A 17,369-nucleotide genomic window follows, 5' to 3' on the forward strand; every position below is an offset into this window, starting at 1 on the left:
TATAAAGGTATATATTGCTGTAGATACCTAAAATAGACATTGGAGTACGATTATATACAGGTCTCGGATCTTTTTGGGCCTTTTTTGAAGAGAAATAGACCAAATTTTGACCCAAAATTGCCAAAAATAGGACGAAATTGCCAAAATCCTGTTCTCAGTCACTTAATCGATCCTTGTTCATTCCCAATGGATATGAATGACTTCAGACACACATATAAGGCAGAGAACCATGATTATTGACAGGTCTTGGGGTCTTTAAGGGCAATTTTAGGGGTGAATTTGGCCAAATTGGACCTAAAATTGCTGAAAATAGGCCGAAATCGACATAATCCCGTCCTTTTATGATTTCCAAGTGCTTAACAGACTTAACAAAAGTGACTCAGATATACACTACAAGCACTACAATAATCCATCAAACTTGGCTGCAATCTCTTTGTGGTTGTGCAGTGTGAATTGCATGTTTCGGTCCGAAAGAACATCCAAGTCTCCGTTGATTTCACATTCGACAATTTGATCTGCATCGATAGTTTGCTTATCATCTGGGTTTGGGTACCTCCATTTTAAGTTCTTCCTTTCATAAACACGTTCCAAATGTTCAATTTCGTATTTCTGGTTGTCTAGGATTTTAGTACAGTACCCCAGAAACCATGTTGGCACCCCCTTTACTGTCCACAACACCACACACATCTGATTCACATTCAGGATTAAAGGTAACTCAACCATTTCCTCTGCAACTCGTGGAATGCAAGTGATGGCTTTTAGGGCATCATCATTAGTGGGCAGAGGAATTCTTGTGGATACCGGGCAACCATCCAAGAGTGCGCAAAGATTCATAAGCCGCTCTTCATGAGTGATTTTGTTGAGTTTGAATAGTTCAGGATTTGCAGTTACATCTGATTTGTGGGTGTCTCTGTAATATGCTAACTCAGTCATGACAATCTTCTCTTGTAATTCTGAATGATCTTTTAGCACCGACATCAATTCTTCAGAACTAACACACGGACCACGCCAACTTTTACAATTTATGAGCAATTTAGTAGTGTAATTGCTTGCGTTCATCGCTTTCTTTATCTTCTCTTCAACTTTTAGACGGAGAAGAGTCTTTTGTTCTTCATTCCATTCGTCTTCTCTTTTGTTCAAAAGTTTTGCAATTGCCGTCGAAATTTTTGATGCATCATCCAATGACACACTGTGCAAGACCATATCGTTTCTCAAGGATTTTGCTTTGAACTTGTTATTCCTACATTTCGAAACAATAGCACGATGATCGAATACTCCAAGTTCTCGTTCACACATAACATTGTTGCTCTCCAGGTCTTTTCGCTCTTCCACGGTCAACTTGTGTATTTGCGTGGCACGAATGTCATTGTACTGCCCAAATCCGTACTCTCTACCACATTGAAGTTCGATCGTTTTGGATGCATGTACACACATATCTTTCAAAAGTTTTATCTCCAACTCAGATATCGGTTCCTCAATATCTATATGTCTGTATTGAACAGTGTACGCTTCCAAGGTGTCCAGTTTTCCAACTGAAAGATCCTCAAACAACTTTGGAAGAATTTTGCACAGATCATCCTGCGTTCCTACCTCAACAAGATTTAGGAGAGGTAATGAGACTTTGTACCTGAACAATGAAAGACAGTTCAACTGACTCAGTAGCAATTCACTATCCAGTAACATCCTCACGATCTCGACATGTTGGTTGCTGAGATGAGTCTCGTCAAGAACCATACGAATGTAAGGCAATGCATCGAGGATCGAGGAGCACAAATATCCCAGTTTAGTAAAACGTCTTTCTCTGTAAAGAGATAGATGTTTAACTTTCTCGTCCCGCTCCACTGCTGCAACACTACTCATTCTACCGACTGACTCTTCAATACAATCCTGAAAGAGAAATATAACTGTGTCAGGATATTCAAAATGGACCCAAATAAAAATATGAATGGACCCAAGGAGAAGGAGATTTCAACTGTGTGCTATGATTATGATAAAAATAACATAGCAAGGAGACTCTACATTTCAGAGTCTCATTTTGAACTGACCAAATAAACAAAACAACTCCTTTCTCAGATAACACTGCAATGTTATCAATCATTCGATTCTACTAATACTAGTCCCCAAGCCCCTTGGGAAACTAGTTAAATAACACTTACAATTTTTGTATGAAGCTTTGTAAGAAACATTCTTATGTAAAATTTACCAGATTTGGAACACTGGACGATTAAGGGTATTTCTTTCCGCAAAATGAATGACATCTAGGGTGTAAATCACTGTGAAAATTGTGCTAAAATCCCGATTTTGTACTAAAAAATGACTTTTATATGCTAAAATAAAACTCAATTTAGCTATACATTGTGTCATTCCTATCCTAATTCATTGACCAAGTCAAAAGAAGTGAAAATACCTAAGTTTCAACTGCTATTTCTTATCCCTTCTTTTGCAAAGATGGGTAAATGGGCGTTTTTGGGCCCCCGGAGCCTAAAAATCTAAAAAATGGCGCCAACAGATGAATTTTGATTTTTTTTTCAAAATTTTTTCGATTCTTACCTAGGTTTAGTGCATATTTTGATCTGAGGGGGTCTCCACCAAAATCTGAAGACCCGACCCAGTACTCCCTACCTCTACTACTAGCGTAACCTGTTAAAATTCCACAGTGGACTCTTTCATATTGATGTTGGTCTTCTGTGGATGTCCAGCGTAAATGGAGACGCCCTGATATTATTGTAGTTCTTTTATTAAAACTGCAAAAGTATTTATCTAATCTAGCAGGGATGCCCAGCATAGCCCAGTCATAAAATATGCTTAAATATGATATTTTACTTCTTGTAGATTTCGTATATATTATTATAGAGTCAATTTTTTATCGATTCTTATATATTATAAAGTTGTGATTTTAAAAATAAAAAATATATCCATATAACTTGGGTGCATCAGCTTGAATCGAAACCGAAACTTATGGAGAAAAAAAAAGTATATGTATTTATAAAACTTGAGTTCCTTCATCTATAATCAAAACCAAAACTAAAACTTAGGAAGAATTCTTGGTAAACCACAGTCACTCGGAAGAAAAAAGATGTAAACGTGTCACACAAAATAACACGCACGTATCGTATTAATATATAGTTTCTATTTATTTGAAGTTATCTTTCCCTGGATTGGGAACTCTTCATGGTGAAAGTTATGGCTTTGTTTTTATAGTCTTTCTATTTTGTTGCAACTTTTGATGATCTGTCATTTGTGTTAAAATAAAAAAAATTTTAAAATTACTTTATTTAGTTTTTTGCTTTGAGTTTTGTTTGTTTTCTTTCTCTTTTTTATTTTTTTTTGTAAGTTTTTCTAATATTTACGATGACATGAAGACGATATCTCAGTATCTTAGATGCCAATCGACAGAACTGCCTAAGTGTGTCGTCTTCCGAGTTTTGAGGGACAGCGCAGGAACTGTTCTGAAACAAGTTGATCAGGTCAGTGGTTTAAGACGTCTCCTCACTCACCCCAATCTCCAAATGCATTTCCTAGTTGGCTAGAATAGACTAGTGTTTTCTAGATGAGCAGGAGGAGAGGGCACTGTAGTTCACTCAATAGAAATTAGTTTGTTTTTTTTTTTGGTTGTTTTGCATTCATGACATGAAAATGTCAACTATATTTTCTGTGATTCTGAATTTGTGACATGAGGATTGATTATTGGTATCATTTAAAATCTTTGGAATATTGCTATCATGTTGAGTGTTATTTTCGCAACATTTCTGCTGATGTAACTTCCGACCATCTTTAAGTGTATCTTGTTGAAATTGGGAATCTGCACAGAATTTAAAATAGAATCCTTTATTTAATCCGTAGGAGTGGCATCTACTCAGTCAGTTTTGACGGAATGAGAGCATGCTACTCCCCCCCATTCCATTTAAAATTCTGTGCAGTTCACCATTTTTTAAAACGAATATCTTCTCTTAGAAATGGAAAATGCTGGATTAATATCAACTAATAAATTCCCAACAAATAAAACAAACTCACTTATTGGAGATAGAAACTGAAACCTTGAGATCCCCAGTTTGATGTTCTATGAACTAAGATATTTACATTCAAATACAAATTCAACAGAAAGATTCCCGAGTTTGACAAGAAACACCTGAAGAAGGTCAGAGGTTACATTGATTGAAACGTAAAAATGACACTTTAGATGAGAACAGTAGTCTGAAGAATCCAAATAGTGTATTTTCTGTTTTATGTATACACTCATTATTAAATAGATTATTTTGTTAGAGTATGTGTATATCCATATATGTTCTATGCTATGTGTGTATATTTAGGTACATTTATAGTCGTTTGTTTACACATTCATTTGTATGCATAGAAGAGAAAAGCGAAGACAGTATTGAACTATTGCATCTTTTGTATTAATAAGATTATAAGGCAACACATGTAAGGTGCACAAGTTTATCTTGTTCCAACATAACTTTGATAATTATGTGTGTAATTACATTGTGCAACAAATTTTAGGTTATGTCACAGAAGACCTGTTGCTGATACTGAATCTGACCTTTATTTCTCTAGATTAAGCACCATTTACATGTATTATAAATCATATTTTAATATTATTGGTTATTAATGAAAAACATAGAATTGTCAGTTTAAACAACATTTGTCCTCTTAACCCTCCTGTGTTGAGTGTCATCCTCCCTTTTTATATTCCAGCAGTAGTCTGTCATCATGCCAGGGTGCCATTTTCCTTTAAAATGTTTCAAGATGGAATCTCTTGTCATGTTCATCATTCATATTATTAAGATTCTCTGCAAAATTCTTGAAAATGATAATTTTAGTTTTTTATTTTATTTCGGACTAATAGTCTCATCTTATCTTTTTTTTATTGGTGCACAACGCTTCGGCCAACTTCCTCTGGCCTTCGTCAGGTGGTAACCATGACGGATAGGAACTTCGAATAACTGCATTCTCAGCCATCACTGCCATCCGTAGTTGTTGTCGTCTCACCACATTTTTGACCAATTACCTCTGGCACGCTTTTGGGTGGGATTGAAACCGCTATCTTCAGACAATGCTCATCTGGAACCGTAGAGATTCAACGTCTCTATCAACTGCGCCACGGGCCCTGAAGGAAGTTGGCCGAAGCGTTGTGCACCAATAAAAAAAAGATAAGATGAGACTATTAGTCCGAAATAAAATAAAAAACTAACATACACTGCTCATCTTAAAAATAAAAAATTCCAATGATAATTTTGTAAAAAAAAAAAAAAAAAAAATGTACCTAATTCGACAAACAGAAGACCAGAAATGGATTTTCCATGCCATTGTGCACATAAAAATGGCCACAGATATCCTCTACTTTTTTGAGTGTTGCAAAATATAAAAGTGACATTAAGAAAATTTCATGATTCAATGAGTAGACAGGAAGAATGGTAGATCATTGATTATCATCATCATCCTGGCTGAAGTATCCTTTAGTTTTTTTCATTAGGAGTTGCTACTTTTGCTGTACAACTTTGGCTGGCTGGAGAACAAGCTGCAAATGATGATGGAAATCTTAATGTAGTGTTCGTTTGTATGTTATAAACTAGCTGTTGTAGTTGTTGTAACGGTAGTGATGATTATGGTAGTCATTGTTAATGTGCTGTAGATGAAAGAGTCAGAGTTGCTACTGCCACTGACTGTCATTGTCATAGTAATGAAATTGCCACTCCATCCAGCATTATCTAACACCAACCCCAATTGGTTTCTAGAGTAGGCACTGTTGTTTACGAAGCACAAATTTTTTGTTGTTTTTTTTGGGGGGGGGTCTTCTTTTCTTTCTTTTTTTTTTGCATTTTGGCCATGAAAATGCCAAATATTTTTTCGGCACCCATTAGTGCATAGATTTTGTTGTTATAGCATAAAAGCATATGCATTTGTCTGTGCGTATTTATAGTCATTTCTGTTGTGTTCGTTTCTTTGTAGGAGACAAGAAAAACCTGCAGTACATGTAATCCTTTCATTTTTACATTTCTATTTTTTTTTAACAGTTTATATATATACACACACACACACACACATATTAGTGAGATATATATATATGTATGTATGTATGTATATAAACTGTGAAAAAAATTGCTTTTTTTGTTACACACAAAAAGAAATATCTAGAAATTTAAAAAGAATCAGAATCCGATTCCAGTATTTTCCTGATTCCAATACAATTACTGATTCTGATTCTTTTTAAATTTCTAGATATTTCTTTTTGTGTGTAACAAAAAAAGCAATTTTTTTCACAGTTTATATACATACATACATACATACATACATATATACATACATACATATATATATATATATATATATATATGTATATATATATAGGATGCATCCAATATGTTTCCCTGATTCCAATACAATTACCGATTCTGTTTTAAATTCCCAATTTTGATGCAATTTCTGATTCTGATTCCGATTCTTTTAAACTCTCTAAATATTTAGCTATAGAGTTTTGTTTTTCTTTTCAGATAATCATAAAAACCTATGTAATATAGACACTTGCACATACTTTCGTAACCATGTCTATCCTTGTGGCCACGTTACTAGTAAGGGTACTGGAGGTAAACGTTTCATCTGGGCTGACATTACCTACCTGATAGTCAGGGACCCGAACCTTGGTTAACCACTAAGGAGGTTGTCCTATCAGCAGGTGTAATGTACTGGGGCTGCTGTATTGCCATTTGGTGAATGGATTCTGGACCATGCAGTAGTTTCTGGTGGGGCCTCTCGATGCCATACTAGTGGGTAATTGTTACGGTTTTACCTTATCATGTGCTACAAAAAAAAAAAAAAAAAAAATTTCTCGTCTTTTTCTCTCTTACTTTCCCCCTCTGCCCTGCTCCAACCAAGTCTATCGACCTGCTCCACAAATCCCAAAACCTCAATGTTACAAATCTCAAAAAAAAAAAAAGCACGAATAAACCTAGAACCACATCCTCCAACGTAGACCCCTACTACCAGGTCTCCTTCTCAAACATCAGGAGTCTACGTTCTAATCTTCCTGAGGTTGAAACACAATCACAGGAGACGAAACCGGACTTACTCTTTCTAAGCGAAACTGGCATGGGGCGACCACTTCCCTAAATGAGTTCATAATAAAAGGATACTCTAACTTAACATCTAAATCTGACCCCCAAGATTGCCATGGACATGGAATATGCGCCTACATTAAAGATGGCTTCCCGTGTGGTAGAGATATCTCCAGAGAAGATCCTAATTTACCTTATATGTGCTTCCGGGTTGCACTTGCTTACACCACTGCATTCATATTTGCTCTCTATCGCCCCCACAACAGCGGGGTTACTGTCCTTAAGAGTATATCTGAGAAAATTCACCTTATCCTGTCTGCTCATCCTTCAGCTACGATTCACATTTGCGGTGACTTCAATGTCCATAATGTGGAATGGCTGACCCACTCAAATAAGACAGATGATGAGGGGAGGTTCTGTCATGATTTTGCCATTGCCTATGACCTCACTCAGGTTGTTCGCGAGCCCACCTGTGTGCCCGATACTACCGGTCAGTACGCAAGCCTACTAGACCTTTTTCTATCCACTTCCCCTGAGCTATGCTCATGTTCCGTTCCATCTCTCCTGAGATCCTCCGATGACACAGTTGTATCAGTTAAGATAAAAATGAAATACAATAAGTCTTCAGATGTACCTCTCTACTGTACTGTATATCGATACTCTATGGCTACCTGGGATAGCTTCCGTACATTCATATCTGATCTACCTCTGCATTCCATGTTTAAAAAGGATGTATCCTCTATAGTATCAGACCTGACCAAATGGTTATTTGTAGGCATAGACCGATTCATACCATCCAAAAAATTCCAACAAAAATCTAACAGCCAGCCATGGTTCTCACCAAAATGTGCTGCTGCCATGCGCACAGACATCACTTTTTCCATAGCTACCAACGTAATAGATGTATTGAGACTAAAGCTGTCTTCAGGACTGCCAGCAACCACTGTAAAAGAGTAATAAAAAATACAAGAGAGCTATATGCTCAGTCCGTCAAATCCAAAGGAGCTGAGCAGCGGCTTGGTTCCCACCAGTTTTGGCAAATAGCAAACAGGATCCTGAACAGATGCGTGCGTTCTATCCAAACCATCATCAATGGACCTGAGGTCATCTCATCAGCATCAGACAAGGCCAAACTATTCGCCAAGAACTTTGCAGCTAACTCTACCCTCTGCGACAAACGGCATCAACTCCTGATATTTCCGCCTACAACAGACAACACACTATCCAACATACAAATATCTGTGCACGAGGTCGCGCCAAACTAATCAAGAACCTTGATTCCAGTAAAGTAACTGGCCCAGACGGCATTCCAATTATAGTGTTGAAAAAGCTTCGATCAGAGCTTGCCCCCATACTTACAAAATTGTTTAAGCGTTGCCTTAAGGAGAAGTGCTTTCCAACACCCTGAAAAACCTCATCAGTATGCCCTGTATTTAAGAATTCAGGTGATAAGTCATCTCCCTCTCAGTAGAGACCAATAAGTCTCTTGTGTGTCATGAGTAAGTTACTGAAATCCATATTAAATAAAGAAGTAGTCAACCACCTTAGCAGAAATAACCTCCTTAGTGACATGCAATATGGTTTCCGTTCTGTTAGATCTACAGCTGATGTGCTAACAGTTATATCTCATAGGATTAGTGAATCTCTTGATAAAGGCTTCCTTTCTTGGACAATTGCTCTTGACATATCAAAGGCCTTCAATAAGGTATGGCATAAAGACCTACTTCACAAGATTTCCAGCTACGGTATAACTGGAAATGTTTTCTCAATAATTAAATCATTTCTCTCTGATAGGTTCATAAGAGTAGTGGTTGATGGGCAGCAATCAGAGGCCCACCGTATTAATGCTGAAGTCCCCCAGAGGACCATCCTGGGCCCAACTCTCTTCCTGATCTACATCAATGATCTCCTAAAACACATACTTAATTCATTCGTTGACATCTATGCTGATGACACGACCATCTACGGCAACACATCAAAGGCCTTAAATGACAAAGTTCTCTCTGATTCTCTCTCCTCTAGTCTTGAGCGCGTGGTACAATGGGGAAAGACGTGGCTGGTTACTTTTAATGCATCTAAAACCAAACTCCTAACTTTACATCATCAACGCTCTGTTCCTCATCTAGCATCAATTGAAATAGATAGCTCTCGTCTTGGGGAGGCTTCATGTTTTGACAAGCTCCTAGGTTTGACCTATACTCTTGATCTGAAATGGAACACGTATATCAAATCTGTTGCCCAGGCTGCTGGGAAAATGATGGGATCCTTCTACCGCTCCAGAAGATATCTCCGTACTGATGCAATTCTCTATCTCTATAAAAGCCAAGTACGTCCAAAGATGGAGTATTGCTGACACATCTGGGCTAGAGCTTCAAAAAACAGCCTATCCTGCCTTGACAAAGTACAAAATAGACTTCGTGGCTTAGTGGGGGATGTTCTCTTCTCTTCCCTGCAACCTCTCTCCCACAGAAGAGACGTTGCGAGCCTGTCTTTGTTTTATCGTTATTTCCATGGCAAGTGCTCGTCCGAGCTCTAGTCTCTGGTCCCCCCCCCTCGCCAATCCTTCATGATAAACATCCGTCTAGCTAAAACCACTTTCAGTAATTTCCCCCATTCTTTATCTGTGCCTCAATCAAAATGTAGATTCCATGAACATAGCTTTTTTCTGAGAAGTGCACGCCTGTGGAATTCTCTTCCGTTTGCCTGTTTCCCACCTGACTACAACTTGGACGTCTTCAAGTCCAACATAAACAAATTCCTGATTAATCGCCCCTTTAAGTAAGACACTTTATCAAATCTACAATACCAACTATTACTACGATATTATCCCATTGATTATTGTACACAAAATAACCCTTATCCCCGAGTGGCTTCCGGGCCTTGATAAGTGGTGATCCCCATGTAAAAAAAACCCATAAAAATATACTTGTTTGTTTTGTTTTTTGTTTGGGGTGCTGTTGATCTCTAGGTCTTAGTTTTATTCGTTTAAAATCAATGAATATTTCTCATTTCTTAATTGTTACCAACAGATCACGGAAGCTAAGCAATGATGAACCTGGCCAGTACCATATGGGTGACCATTTGGGACTTCCAGGTGCTGTATGTGCTTTCTGCTTATCTCAGCATTGTTTCCAGTAATCCTGGACTTTTCCTTGTCACTGCACTCAAACAGTGCCGATTCAGGAGAGGTTAGGGTTAAGGATTGCGCGACCCTTGCCTTACAATTACACGTGCAGCTGCCCCTACAGGGGGTATCCTTTGTCTTTCTAGGCTGAATAGAGTCATCGATTATAGCTATTATGAAGAAAATAGTAGTATTTATGGGTTTTTACAAAAACATATACTTTACTAAACCACTGTTTTTTTTAACAGAGAGAGGGAAGTGACCTTTTATGATGTCACAATAATTAAAGGTCAACTAGGAAAGAAGAGAAAGAGAGCGAGTGACAGAACCAAAAAAAAAAAAAAAACAAATGATTATTATAAAGAAAGTTTTGTTTTGTTTTATGGCATATCAACCCTTTTTGTCTGAGTGAAGCCAAACTTTAGCTTGAGTCAAGCTCGGCCATTTGGCAAATGAAAACATTAACCAGCTAGACGACAACTAATCTGATTGGTTAGTTAACTGAACTAAACACCACGTGTCTATACATAAAAACCTGATATGAGTTTCTATGCAGTTTAATCTGACTGTTCCTTACGAGGATGAAATGCAGAAGATTATGTGTAGCTTAATTGCCATATATTTTCATAACATGCACCTAAATTCTTTTAACACCAATACATAATTATTGCATTTTCACCCCAAACAAGGCACAGTGCTACTTTGATGTAGGGGGCATAATTGTAGGGACACTATGTAGACAGTTTAGCAGCAAGATGTTTGTTTACATTACACTTGAATTTCTGCATGTCGGTACTGTCGGGGAAACAGGAACCTGGAAGGAAATTCCAAAGTCTAATAGTTCTAGAGAAGAAGGCTTTTTGGCATCTGGGGATCTCTACTGTGTAGGGGTGGGGTTTTGCTGTTTGTTGAGGGTATTTACATCTGGGGGTATAAGGGCTTGTTGTTCGTTGTAGCATCTACCATTAAAATACTTGTAAAAGCAGGCAGATTAAGTTGTGTTTTGAAAATATTGTGAATCATAAATCTATGATGTCACATCAAATAATAATTCATTATTTCACTTGATTAATAATTATTTTATCAATGTAATTTTTTTAGATCTACAAGGGTAGTTCCAAAAGTATAGCTTCCTATGTTTTTAACACTCAAAAAGTTTAAGGACTGCAAAGACAGGAATTGTACTGTTAAAACAAGCAACCTTTTGTGCTCCAGAATTTATTTTTCTACATAGTCACCACCATTCTCAATGCACTTTTTGCCGGCGATGAATGATGGCTGTGTATGGGCGTCAACAGTGTGCTTTATCATATGAGGGTTCCAAAAGTTAAATTTTTCTTATTTTGTTGACTCAAAATGTTAAAGAGCTATGAAGACAAAAGTAGTACCATTAAAACAAGTGTTTTTTTTTTTTTTTGTTTTTTTTTGTGCTCCAGAATTTTTGTTTACATAGTTACCATAATTCTTAATGCAATTTTACCAGGAATTCAATGACACATCTCTGCTTCTGATGCACATCCATGACAGAGGCTGCTTTCTTAGAGTCTGCCACCGTCAATATATGCAACAGAGAGATGAAACTTTCAGGTCATGAATGCATAAGTTCAGTCATCATAATAATACAATTTGCAATCCTTTCTCATCCATTCGGCCAGAATAAAAAAATAGGAGGCATTATTTTTGGAACACTCCTCATACTCATAAGAAAATGTGAAAAAGCTCAGTTCATAGAACGTCAGACTGAGGATCTCAAGGTTTCAGTTTCTATCTCCAATAATTGAGTCGGTTTTATTTGTTGGGAATTTACTATTTAGTATTAATGCAACATTTTCCATTTCTAAGAGAATTTAAGATATTCGTTTGAAAAAATTGTGACTAACACACACACACACACACACACACACACATTATTATTATAATAATAAGTGGATGAGTGTATCATTATTCATTTCCCTCCCACAGCAGAATGATGTGAGCCAAGGGCCGAAAAGTGGGATTTGGAGAGCCAGAACCTTAGAGGAAGAGCACTCTGGCCTGCAAAATAAAAAATGCTTGGTAACACCCGTTGGCATTCTCCAGTAGTGATACCTCAGGTGATTAGTAATAAACTAACCTTTTCTCAAAGGGAGAAGGCAAAGCCTGGGAGGGTGGACCTATTAGAAATGCACAGGGCCAGAGACATCCCTCAGCCAACAAGGAATAAACCATTTCAACAATCGTCTAGACTGTTGATTTTGATGTGGAGGAAAAACCCACAACTTGAATGGATGTGTGTCTAGCAGTCATAAATAAAAGATTAATTTTCTCTCATGAATCAATGCCCCCCCACCCCATCTCCTGCTGAATGATTCGGCCAGACACTGACCAATCAGCTGGCAGGACGCATTGATTTCATCTGTCCTCAAAGGAGCTTCTTTAGACCCATTTTTGGGAACCTCTGTCAGCTAGCAGAGAGAGCCCAGCAAGCAACAAAGACAGGCACCTCTCTCCCTTCTCTTCTCCTTGTGTTCACTAGACAATACAGCATAGACGATTTTCACTCATGATAACTGCTGGCAAACCTGGGACTTCACACAGAGAGAACTTTCTACTCCTTTTTTTTTTCTTATTTTTAACTCAGACACGGTTCAATCTTCAACTTTCTGTCATCCAAATAAACCTTGTTTATTTTGTGTTACGTTCTTAACAATTATTTTATTAGAGGTACTAACAAAGCATTTATCCCTAAAAATGTGTCACAACTTGTTCATCTCGTGACGGCTTCTTTGTTGCTTAAAGCATTACTATTGTTGAGCCTGTCCATCGATTTATGGTTCTTTTTTATGTACAGCATGCCAACTTTGGCTCAACTCATCGAATAGTATCATATGTAGATGACTAGATGTCCATGCAATGTGATGGTAGTTTTTGGAAAAATTTAGAAGTAGCTGTTGTTTGTAGGCTGGTCTCTCAGTTTATGAATGAATTAACTATTCAATGATTTTATGTTATGGCGGATTTTGTTTTTATTTCAATCTTTTATGATACTTGTATGCAATTGGAACACAAGATGTTCAGTGGAATTGCTGTTAGGTTGAGACAAAAAAGTGTAAGATAATGGAAAGGAATGAGAGCTCAGATGTGGAAAAAGCATATTTGTTCTGTGAGGCGTTGGGTCTCATCTACTGAATTGAGGTCAGGCCTGAATCTCAGCTCACTGAGAGACGTTCTACCAGCAAGTTTTAAATGAATACGATAGGTATACCTCTCAAAACTTGCTGATAAAACCTCTTTCAATGAGCTGTGATCCAGGTTTTACCTCAGTTCAGTGGATGAGACCCTACGCTTGAATAGACTCAGATGGTTTCACCACATCCAACGCATGGCAGTCGACAAGTGGCCAAGAAGAATCATTAACCTTGTTGTCTCTGGAGCCTGTCCAAGAGGTCGACCTAGAAAAAAGGTGATGTAGTAATATCCAGCAGGACATGAGACCTCATAGGTTAACAGAAGTATTGGTAATGGATCGAATCAAGTGGAGAGAAGCCATTCGACCAACTTGACAATCAAAATGTTCTATTGTCTAACTTGGAGAACAAGTGACGATAAACGTGCAGTAGTAGTAGTAATAGTAGTGGTAGCTATCAAAGTTGTTGAAAACATGCTGATACCATCTGGGTACAAAGTGAAGCCGGTACTAGCATGATTGCAAGAGTTAGGAGAGGACGGAGTAAATTTAAGAAACTTGTCATTACTAATCAGCAGAGCATTACCACTGTTGACCAAGGGAAGAGACTACCAAGCACGTGTCTGCAGTGTGAATATGTATGCAAGGGAAATCTTGCCAGTTGAGGACATGCGTTGCATGGAGAGAAATGATGTGATAATGATATGGTGGATGTGTGATATGAGTTTAAGACAAAGATGTGCGCAAAACAGGAAACTTTGTTCGTATGGCTACTTCGAAAGAATGCGTGAGAGTTTTTGCGGTTAGTAGATGCAAAAAAGTTGAGGTAGCATATTCAACACATTGTGGAAGGAAAACATGTCAACTTGTCTAACATATTGAACCAAAATTAATGATGACGATGTGTTTCTGAATTTTTGAGATGGGGGATTCATTATTTGTATTATTTAGATTCTTTGGACTACTCTTCTCATTTTGAGTGTAGACTTCATGTTTCGGCCAATGTAACCTCAAAACTTCTTCAGGTGTATATTATCCGCACTGAGAATTGAATCTTCAACCTCCAAAAGAGTTTAACTGAATTTTACCAAATATTTTATCCACTACACTATGGGTTCACAATCCTCAGTGCAGGTGACACTCAAAATACGATCGCAATTTACTTAGAACTTCTACCTGTCTATGGCCGACAGAACAGGAGCATGCTACCTCCATGGATTAAATAAAGGGTTTCGTTTGAACTTCTGTGCAGATTCTCGAGAAAGATTCCGATGTTTGACGAGATACACATGAAGAAGGTTGGAGTTTACATGCATTGAAACGTTGTGAAAATAACACTCAAGATGAAAACCAAAAAATTCAAATAATCCAAATGATTATGATGATGATGATATTTGGTAAAAGTGAGATGTTATACGAACATCTATTGTGTTTATATAACACTATTTCTATAATAAATAGTCTTGTGCTTCACGTATTTGCATTTCTGTGTTAATCGATTGATAAGCTATTATTAACGCGTTTAAACTATCGACTTTAGTTTTTCTGCTTTATTTACGTTCATATATTCTTTTTTTTTTGTTTGAAAAAATGGATACCTGTCCACAGTACTTTTTTTCACCACTCAAAAATCATCTTGTACGGCACAATCACGCTGACACACCTGTTCTCGTCAGATCAACAACGTTAAGCAACGTCGAGACTGGCCAGTACCAGATGGGTGACCATTTGGAAAGGCTTGGCGCTGTATATACCTTCTGGGAAGGTTAGGCGTGGGGCCAGCACCATCACCCCGAAAAAAGAACTCCTCACCACAAAAGCATCTACAAAAGTTGTGGATGGCTTATGCTCTTCCAGGGGCTCAAGGTTATGGATGGATAGAAAAACCATATTACCACTTGGAGGGTAAGAGGCTTTTTTTTTCGGATCATTTCTAAGATAGGATTGTAGAGAGCTGAGCAGTGAGATGCTTGTTCACATTACATTTAAACTTATGCAAATTAGCACAATCAAGAAAGCAAGAAACATAGGGTAGGGTAGTAGTCAGAGAGAAACACTTATTAGAGTAGATGACTTTCCGGCATCTCGGGACCTCAGCAGTGAAAGGGTGGGATTTTGCTGCTTGTTGGGTTAGACAGAATTATGCACACTGAGAGGTCTCAAGTGCGATGAGTTCATCAGAACACATTCCATTAAAGTACTTGTAAACCGGCACAAGGATGAAACACTGCAGCGATGGAACGGCGGTTAGAGCATGATAAGTTTAAGTTAGATATGTGCATATGCAACATTTTCAAGAACAAAATAAGTTTCTTTATACATATATGTGTGGGGGTTGGGGTTATACACTGGGTCCTTTATCGACTTATCTGATGCACTTGTTTCTCTTCGCTGCATTTCATGAGTGATCGTTGATCATCTCATCTGTTTAACTAAAACAAATAAAACTCTTCATACAGGAAAGACACAAGGACAAGTTTGCTGAGTTTTCTTCAAGTTTTGATTTGGAGAGAATATACTCCAGAGAGAGATTAATGTTATCTTAGCTAATTGTTTACTTCTTAACTTACTGAAATAAGTGATGCAGACGGACAGAGACTCGAGGTAACATTCTACTCAGATTATTTTTACATTATTGACAGTGTCTCATTTGCATGGTTGCCAAGACAGATTAATCTGAAAACCATAGTTTTCTCTCTGCTTGAGAATATGACGTCATTGTTTATCGTCTCTTTGTTTTGTTTAGTGTTTGACCTCTGCCTCAATTTTATGTCACTCATCTTTCATTCAACCCTTGGATTCTGTTTTACAGATCTGGGTTATCCTCATGCACTAAGCTTGATTTTTGTCAAAATTCGTACTAGCTATCTTAATCGCCATTGATGTAGTGGAATCTCTTTGTGAAAATTTAGATACTTCTGATGTTTTTGTAATTTTAACAAAATATCTTAGACGTCAATTAATAAATATTCCTCAGTTTCCAGGTTATTTTTTTTTCATTTTAATCTTTTAAAGTGAATTCTGCTTGATCCTACTACAACTGCTAATATAACATGGATGACATAATTGTATAAAATATTTCATTAATACTAATAATTACTAAATTAAATGTTTGGAGGTACAAAATTTATAAACACATTTGAACATTAGCAGAAATCTCTCTAGAGCAAAATTAACTAAACAGATTGTCAGAAGTATTATCAATTGCTTCTACTCTGTTTCCTTGCATTTGGTATATGCGATTAGACCTACTTTTCCTTCTTTTTGCAAGGATAGTTTGCCTTACATCCAAAATAGTAGTAGTATTTATCAATTTAAATGCCAGTGTGATGCTGGTTGTGTGGGGTAGACTTCTATGCATTTGCGAACTCAAACCAACACGTTCCATCCAAGATTAGATAGGGTAGAGTAGGATCTATGACTCTCCCTTCCTCTGCAACTTTAGACTCTGCTATTGGTCAGCATTTGGTGGGGAATCCTTGTACCAACCAGTATAAAATAGAGTGGTTTGATGTACTTCATAGAGCAGATTCTAAAAATTTCGGAATCTGTCTCTATCACGATTCGAAACCTTCTTTGTACCAGCAGAAGGAATCATTAAAAGTGTTAAATCTCTTTGGGGAACTTTCCCCACCTCCCTTCTATTTTTTTTCTCCCTTGCAGGGCCATTTTAATCACCTTATATTCGCTTTATTGAATTAAATTGTTTATTTTAAACAACGCTGAGTCACACAAAAAGCCTGAAATAAGGGTTTTTGGACTGTTTTGTGCAATTGTCGAAAAAGTTACCTTCCCATGTCAACGGAATTTAGCACTGTCTGTATACAGTTGCGGTAACATCTTTCGGCATACAGACAGGACTTGTAGCGCAATAAATAACGCGTCTGACTACTAATCAGAAGATTCCAGAATCGAATCCTGGCAAGTTCATAATAATTTTAACCATCATTTTATCCAACGTTTACTCATTATCCTTACCTTTAGGTAGGATATTTTTGTTTTTTCAGTGATTTTGTTTTGTGCATAT

At 37.3% G+C, this 17,369-nt stretch overlaps 1 protein-coding gene and 1 long non-coding RNA gene across 2 annotated transcripts in view; one reads left to right on the plus strand and one right to left on the minus strand.

Annotated features, from left to right (window-relative positions):
- Positions 1-17,369, plus strand: part of LOC145260347 (uncharacterized) — a 183,976-nt gene that overhangs the window by 153,125 nt on the left and 13,482 nt on the right. The window lies entirely within an intron of this gene.
- The window catches only part of LOC145260348 (uncharacterized), a 139,089-nt gene that overhangs the window by 11,987 nt on the left and 109,733 nt on the right, over positions 1-17,369 (minus strand). The gene's annotated exons all lie outside the window — the stretch shown is intronic.

The sequence above is a fragment of the Euprymna scolopes genome, chromosome 36 (assembly GCF_053919585.1).
Source record: "Euprymna scolopes isolate OS-2025 chromosome 36, ASM5391958v1, whole genome shotgun sequence".
Classification (NCBI taxonomy): Eukaryota; Metazoa; Mollusca; class Cephalopoda; order Sepiida; family Sepiolidae; genus Euprymna; species Euprymna scolopes.